The sequence below is a fragment of the Octodon degus genome, unplaced genomic scaffold (assembly GCF_000260255.1).
Source record: "Octodon degus isolate 3935 unplaced genomic scaffold, OctDeg1.0 scaffold00147, whole genome shotgun sequence".
NCBI lineage: Eukaryota > Metazoa > Chordata > Mammalia > Rodentia > Octodontidae > Octodon > Octodon degus.
Window position 1 is genome coordinate 6,305,085 of NW_004524723.1, and position 7,995 is coordinate 6,313,079.

Consider the following 7,995-nt stretch of genomic DNA (forward strand, 5'->3'; position numbering starts at 1 on the left):
AAGAAAGAAAGGTGAACTTGCAACAGACAGTGTCAAAATCCAGAAGATAGTAACTATTTTGAGAAATTATCTTCCAAAAAATTAGTAAAGTTTGAAGACATTTTGAAGGACTATACAGGATACATATAGGAAAAGAAAAGCTCAAATTATTATTATTTTCAGATACATGATTCTCCACACAGATGACCAAAATAATTCCATCATAAGATTCTTAGAATTAAGCAACACCAGCAAAGTAGCAAGATATAAGATCAACACACAAAAATCATTGGCACTTGCATGTAGCCACAACAAACAGGGTGAAAAGATACTTATGAAAACAGTAGCATTCGCAGTTGCTTCAAGAAAAGTGAAATATCTAGGAATTAACCTAACCAAGGAAGTAGATCATCTCTACAGAGAAAACTACAGTACACGAAGGAGAAGATTGAAGAAGACACCAGAATATTAAAAAACATTCCTTGCTCCGACATAGACAGAATCAATGCCATCAAAATGGCCATACTATTAGAGGTGTCATTCAACCCACCTATTCCTCTTCCTGTGTATTTTCCCAGAATTAAAAACACCATACCCCAGAGCTATATGTGCACACATGTTTCCAGCAGCACCATTTGTCACAACTAAATCTTGGGAACAATCCAAATGCTCATCAACTGAGGAATGGATAAAAAAGATGTGGTATTTTTATACAACGGAGTATTACTCTGGTATAAATAAGGATAAACTCAAGGCTTTTTAGGGAAATGGATGCAACTCGAGACCATACTCATAAGGAAATAAATCATTGTCACTGTGTAAGTATCTATTGTCTCCCTAGTATAAGAAACTGAAAGAGTAAGTAAGACCCAAAATGTACAATAGATAATGTGAAATGGGAAGAAATTGCTCATAAAAAAGGGGAAACTGCAATGTGGGAATGGAGAAAAGAAGGGAAAAGGGAATCTATATCTATATCTATAAATATCTTTATATGTATGTGTATATAGCTAAGATTTGCTATTAACTGCTATTGCTATTAGTTTCATTGAAAACAAAGTTTTTTAATTTATTTTTTAGAAAAGAAAGGTTTTTTATTGGAAAGAAAGTTTTATACCTATATTTTCATCAATTTTTCATGCCTATATCTTGTAATACGAGCAACTACTTTAAAGATAACAATACACAATGTTCTAACCATTATTACTCTCACACAATTGTGTTTTGAATTTTTAAACAATTGTTTTGCTTTTTAAAAAACTAAAAAATGGCTATAGTTCCAAAACTGTTTACTGAAGTCCTAATAAAAATATCAACAGCATACTTTACAAGTCTAGAGAAAAGAAGCCTAAAATTCATATGGAAACAGAAGAGACCCAAAATAGTAAAAGTAATTTTGGGCAATGAGAGCAAAGCACGTGGCATAGCAATACTTGATTTCAAGATACACTACAAAGCAACAGTGATTAACAATGGCATGGTCCTGGAGCGAAAACAGACTTGTGGGCCAATGGAACAGAACTGAGAAACAGAAACCTTCCCAGACATAGTCAACTATTTGATCTCTGACGAAGGGCCCAAAATGGTGTTTGACCATTTTTCTATTTAGCTGTCTGCTTGTAAATCTACAAGAACTACTGGTATATTATTGATGCTAATGGTATGCTTATCTTCCACATATTTTTTCCTGTTGATTTTTGTAGACTTTTAACATTAAATATAACTTACAATGAAAAGATGAGAACAGAAAGCAAAAAGGATAAAAACGTAATTTAAGAAAACATAACTTCAAATAAAGTATGCAAATATTCAAAATTTTATTTTAAAGAGAAAAAAGTGAAACAAATTTTTCAAAACAATAGGAGAGCAACAATGGTTAATACATTGCATATTGTTATATTTAAATTAGTTACTCAGGGTACAAGATACATGCATTTAATTTTTCAAATAATACTAGTACAAAATTTTCTTTCCAATGAATTAAGAGAAATTAGTAGTATAATAATCTTAATTCATATATATGGGTTTTGGGGATTTTTTTTTTTTTTGCTTTTCCTTTCGTTCTTTTCTCATTTGCCCATCTTAGTCTCTCTCTCTGTCTCTCTGTCTCTCTCTTTCTCTCTGTCTCTCTGTCTCTCTGTCTCTCTGTCTCTCTGTCTCTGTCTGTCTCTCTCTGTCTCTCTCTTTCTGTCTCTGTCTGTCTCTCTCTCTCTCTCTCTCTCTCTCTCTCTCTCTCTCTCTCTCTCTCTCTCTCTCCCCTGTAGGTATTATAGGACCTACAGGGTTTCACTATGTAGATCAAACTCATAGCAATCCTCCTGTTTTCAGCCTCCCAAGCACTGTGATTATGGGTGCACACCACCATGCCCAGGCTTAATCACCATCTCTGCATGCCCTGGGGGTGGGGCTGGCATAGCTTGTGGTACTAGGGATTGAACCCCGGTCCCTGCACTCTGCCTAAGCAGGCTCTTTAGTCTGCTGGGCTATCTGCCTGGCCTGCTCTCCTTTTGAAGTTTCTTCCCATTTTACAGTATCTATTGAAGTACACAAATCTTAAGTGTAAGACTTCATTCATTAATTTTTATGTGTTAACTTACACAACTACCATACAGGTAAGATTTTTAAAAATTTCAGACACTTCAGTGCTAGAAATTCATCACCATAGGTTTGTTTTGCCTTTTTTGAACTTCATGTAAATGGAATAACTCTATCTATCTATCTATCTATCTATCTATCTATCTATCTATCTATCTATCTATCATCTATCTATCCATCTTTCTATCTATCTGTTTTTGGTACTGAGAATCGAACTCTGGACCTTGCACTTGCTAGGTAAGTGCTGTGCCATTGAGATATATCCCTGGCCCATACTTTTTAAATTTAATTTCTATTTCTCAATACTACATATGTGAGATTCATCTCTGTGGTTCCCTATAACAAGATTGTCCCAATAATTTGGTAGAATTCACCAACTATGCCAGCATTTATATAACCATTCTTCTGTTGGCGGATACTTAGGTTGTTTTCAGTTTTAGTGTTGACTTTTGTTACATAAGTTATTTTGTTAGGTATTTTATTAGGCAGCTAAGTGAGACACAAATTAATATATAGTCAGACTGGGTTCTCAAGGAAGTCAGTAGAAAGAATAAAGACACCAGAATTGTGACTGGAGGCACATCTAAAGAAGACCAGACCTCAAGAAAAATTCAGGGTTTGGGCATGTGGCTCAGTGGTAGAGCTTTTGCCTTGCATGTACAAGGCCCTGGGTTCAAGCTCCAGCACCACAAAAACAAACAAAAAAAGATAAAGATGCAATGGCTAGATCTATACCCCTCCCTAAGAGATAAGAAGTAACTTAGAATTATACTGTAATTAGCAACACTGATCCAGAAAGTCCAGCTAGAAATCAGTTACCCAGGTGGGTGACAAGAAAATCCAGAACCATCCCTTCCTCCAAATGCCTTTGTTCTTTCCATATACCCTTGCTACATGACCCTTTTTCTCTATTGGACCAGTATTAGCTATCTCAGTTACTTTTCTCTCATTCCTGTGACAAAATACCCAGTACCCAAAATTAAGGGAGAAAACATGTGTTTAGCTCACAGGTAGTGGAGGTTTCAGTCCATACTCAGCTGGCTCCAAGACAGAGTGGCACATGGCAGAGGGCAGCAGTTCATGGCAGCGGAGACAGCAAAGAACAAGAGCCAGAGAGAACCAGTAGCTGCAGCAGCTAGCAAGCCTTTCTCTTCGCCCTATATAGTATGCGGATTACCCACCTCTAGGTGGGGGTAACATTCACACCCATAATCCCTGCCTTGGAACATGAATTAATCACAATCTCTAGAAGCAATCCCAGTAACTGTATGAGGCTTTGGGGGAACAACTAGTCACAAATCATAACATCAGCTAAGTGAAGAAGGAGGGAGGAGTGGGGAGAGAAAAGAGAAGAGAGAATGGAGAAGAGCTTTTTGAGGCCTACTTTAGGGCCTCTGTGGAAACCCACTTCTCCCACTTCTGAGACCCCTTTCTTCCCACTTCTGGGACCCCTTTCTTTCAAGAGCTATCTCTAAACAAGTCTTTCCTACTTTGTGTGTGTGTGTGTGTGTGTGTGTGTGTGTGTGTGTGTGTGTGTGCAGGTCTCACTACACAGCCCATAGTGATACTCCTGATTTCTGCCTCCCTAGTGCTGGGATTACAGGTAAGCGCCACCACGCCTGGGCTCCATCACTGGCTCTGCACACCTGGGGGCGGGGTCCAGTGCAGCATGTGGAGCCAGGGATCCAACTCCCTCCTACTCTTAACCTTTGTCCTTTAGAATGTATGCTTTGATTTCAGGGGACATGAACTTGGCATATCTAACATCTAGAAGGTGGGGAGTTACACTTCTCTTCCACCAATATTTCAGAATAAGAGGTGAAGCATTGGGCATTGCTCTGAGTGATCAACAACCAGAAAGAAGTTGTACTCTAAAACCTTGAACCAATAAGGATTTATTCTTTGCTAATGGAGGTGTATGCGTTGGGCAATGCATTCAAATTTCACATTGTTTTCAAGTTCTCCCAGGTTTTATTTTTTATTTTTTTGTTAGGCCCTTTTTGGTTTGGTTTTCATCCATAGTTCCTGGTTCACTACTATTCTCATAACCTTGTCATTTTTTTAAGTCATTAGAATAATGTTCAAGCACTTAAGGCTTCAGATGCAGGGCTCAAACCATTCTCTCTCTGTCTCTTTGTCTCTCTGTCTCTCTGTCTCTGTCTCTGTCTGTCTGTCTGTCTCTGTCTGTCTCTCTGTCTCTCTCCCTCCCTCCCTCCCTCCCTCCCTCCTTCCCTTCCTCCCCCTCTCTCTTCCTCTCTCCCTCCTAATTTTCTTCTTTTACCTGGGTTTTTTTTCTCCCTAAGATAGGAAACACAAACTAGATTTTTCTCTTCCCCAAGGTAGATAGAAACTATAATCTTCCTCTACTTTTCTTAAAGCTGGCCATAAAATTTTCTGACCTACTTTCTCTGATAGTAGGTTATGAAACCCTTATTCCAGAAGGTTTTCCCTCATATCCATGAGGCAGAAATGCTGAAGGCCTTGGTGGATGTCCCCGTCCAGTCTCTTAGCAATCATGCCTACATAATGAAGTCTTCGTAAAACCCGCAAAGGAAAGGATGTAGGGAATTTCTTTATAGCTGACCATAACAACATTCCTTGAAGGTGGTACACCTGGAAAGGGCATAATATTTCTATTCTTCTTCTCCCATACCTTGGCCTATGTATCTCTTTATTTGTATCCTTTGTAATATCATTTATAATAAACCAGTAAACATGTTTCTAATATCTGTAAGCCACTGAAACAATCAATCAAATCAAAGGGAGGGGTATGAGAATCCCCATCCAGAAGCACACGTAAAACAACCTAAAGCTTGAGAGTATCACCTGAAGTGGTGGTGAAGCATTCTTGGGGACTGAGTATTTAACCTGTGGGATCTGATGCTATCTCTAGATAGTTACAGAATTGCTTTGAGTTGGAGGCTATTCAGCCTGCTTTCTATGGAATTGTTTGTTTGCTTACTGGGGGGAAGTAATTGACACATATTTTGGGATCACAAAAGTTTTCCAACATGGAACATGGGACACAAAACCTTTTTCCCAACTCAGTGTCCTAAGCACATGTACAAAGTCTCAGGGATGGTCAGGAATTCTTGAATCACTTGGGAGCATATGTGGCTCCTGCTGCATAACCTCAGCCCAAAATACAGTTGCTCAGCTAAAACCACAACATTAGTAGAGTAGGTCTAAGCTCTTGACATTTCCCCTCTGGCCAGCATCCAGGATGTTATTTGTGTTTAAAATGTTTCTGGGATGAGCACTGCCTACTCCTTTGAGTCTTCATCGGGGACAGAGAAGTAGTCAATCCTCAAGACACTGAAGTTTTCAACCTTTTAAAATTACATTTTAAATATTTTTTTCATTCTTAAGTTCTTTTGACTCATCTAGTAATAAACTGGAAATTGCTAAAATAATTAGAATAGTGATTTAAGTCCTGAACTCTGACATGCCTTCTTACCAAACTATGGATATTTCATGAATATGTAATTTATAGATCACACTCATCTTCTTCTACAGATATAGCATTGTCTTTAGAGTTTTAGAAGAGTTAAAAGCCTTTTGATTTTGTTCTTCCTTTGTAATCAACTTACTTTTCCTGCTTGTATCCTTAAAGCATCATCATGAGTTTAGTCAAACTATTCAGCACAGATCAACCTAAAAGGGTATATGCATAGAGTCATGTTAGGATTAGCAGCTGTATGTAAGAACTTGTATAATCCACAAGATCTCTGCATTTTGGGGTAGAGAGGTACAGTTTAGCTTTCTACATCTGGAAATACACCAGATGAGAAACAAAAACATGGGAGTTATACTGTATATACCTGGGGTATAGGAAATTATGATGCAGTAACAATGAAAAAACAGAGAACGATGAATTCATAAAAATAATCTTTAAGGTTTGATTTACAGAGGAAGAGCCAGAGCAAATATGAAAGTTTGTATAGCAAGAAGTTTGAGAATATAATGTATGCTACATAGTCAACATTCCACCTGATCATGTTCTTATTGCCTGCAGAGTTAACTCCAATAAAGGAAATCTCAGCACAAGTTTCAGTTAAAAAAACAACAACGTAACTTATATTAGTACATTAAAATGATCAGTATGTTTATGAACCACTAAATGTATGAGCTTGGTTTGGTTAAGTAATAAATGACATAGTTATAGATCTTGGCTAAGTACTGATGACTAAAACAAGTACAAAGGAAGAGGGACGAACTGAAGATAGGTAAGAAAAAAAGAGTAAAGGAGAATAGAGTCAAAATTTATTTTTAGGGGGCTTGCCCCTTAGCTCAGTTCTTTAAGTGGCTGCTTCAACAAAGCAGTCAGGCTCAGGTTGCTGTGGTTCGATCCCCACAACTCAAGCCAGCCAAACCTGCCCTGAAGGCATTTGGAGCAAAAAAAAAAATAATCTATTTTTAAAAACTACAGAAATTTCAGTGGCAAAGGTAAAGTTAACTAAAACTGTTTTTCATAATTGCCAAAACTTGAAGCAAACAAATTTTTGGAAGGTGAGTGGTAGACCCAGACATGGAACATTATTGAACCTTCAAATATGGGTTAGCAAGCCATGAAATACATAGAGGAAATATATAGGACACTGGAAGTTAAAGAAGCCAGTCTGAAACAGCTGTGTGTTATAGGTGTCATTTAATCTTCATTATCAACCTGACTGGATTTAGAGTCACCTCCTGGAGAGGTGACTGGATCAAAAGGGTACTAAACTCCTCAGTGGATTAGTCCATGGAAGTGTACAGCTGAACGTGTTCTTAGTAGGTGGGGCTGTGCCTTCGGAGGGCCTCTCCCTCACTAGCACTCTCCTCTTGTGCTTGCTTCCCAGGTGCCATCGCATTTGAAGCTAGGCTCCACCCTGCCTTTCTGTCATGACACTTCTGCCTTGGAGTCTGCCAGCTGTGGACTGAATGAAAGCTCTCCAACTGTAAACCAAATTAAACCATGCCCTTTAAGTTGAAGGTATCAGGTATTTTGTCCCAGCAATACAAAAGCTGAATAATATACTAAATGATTTTAGTTATGCCATTCAGGAAAAGGCAAAATTATAGAGATATGAAAATATTAGTAGTTGCCAGAAATTGGAAAGAAAAGAGAAATGAATAGGCAGACCACAGATTTCTTGCGCAGTGAAACTCTTCTGATGCTATCAGAATTATAGATATATTTCTATACATGTTTGTCGAAACCATAGTATGCACATCAGGAGTGAATCCTAATATCAATGATGGACTTCAGACAATAATGCAGGCTCATCATTTATAACAAACATACCACTGTTGTGGTATGAAGTACTCATGGTGGGGTCAGAGGACACAGGAACTCTCTAAACTTCCTGTGCAATTTTGTTGTGAACCTAAAACTGGTCCAAAACATGTAAAAGGCAATTATATGTTATGACATTTAACTAT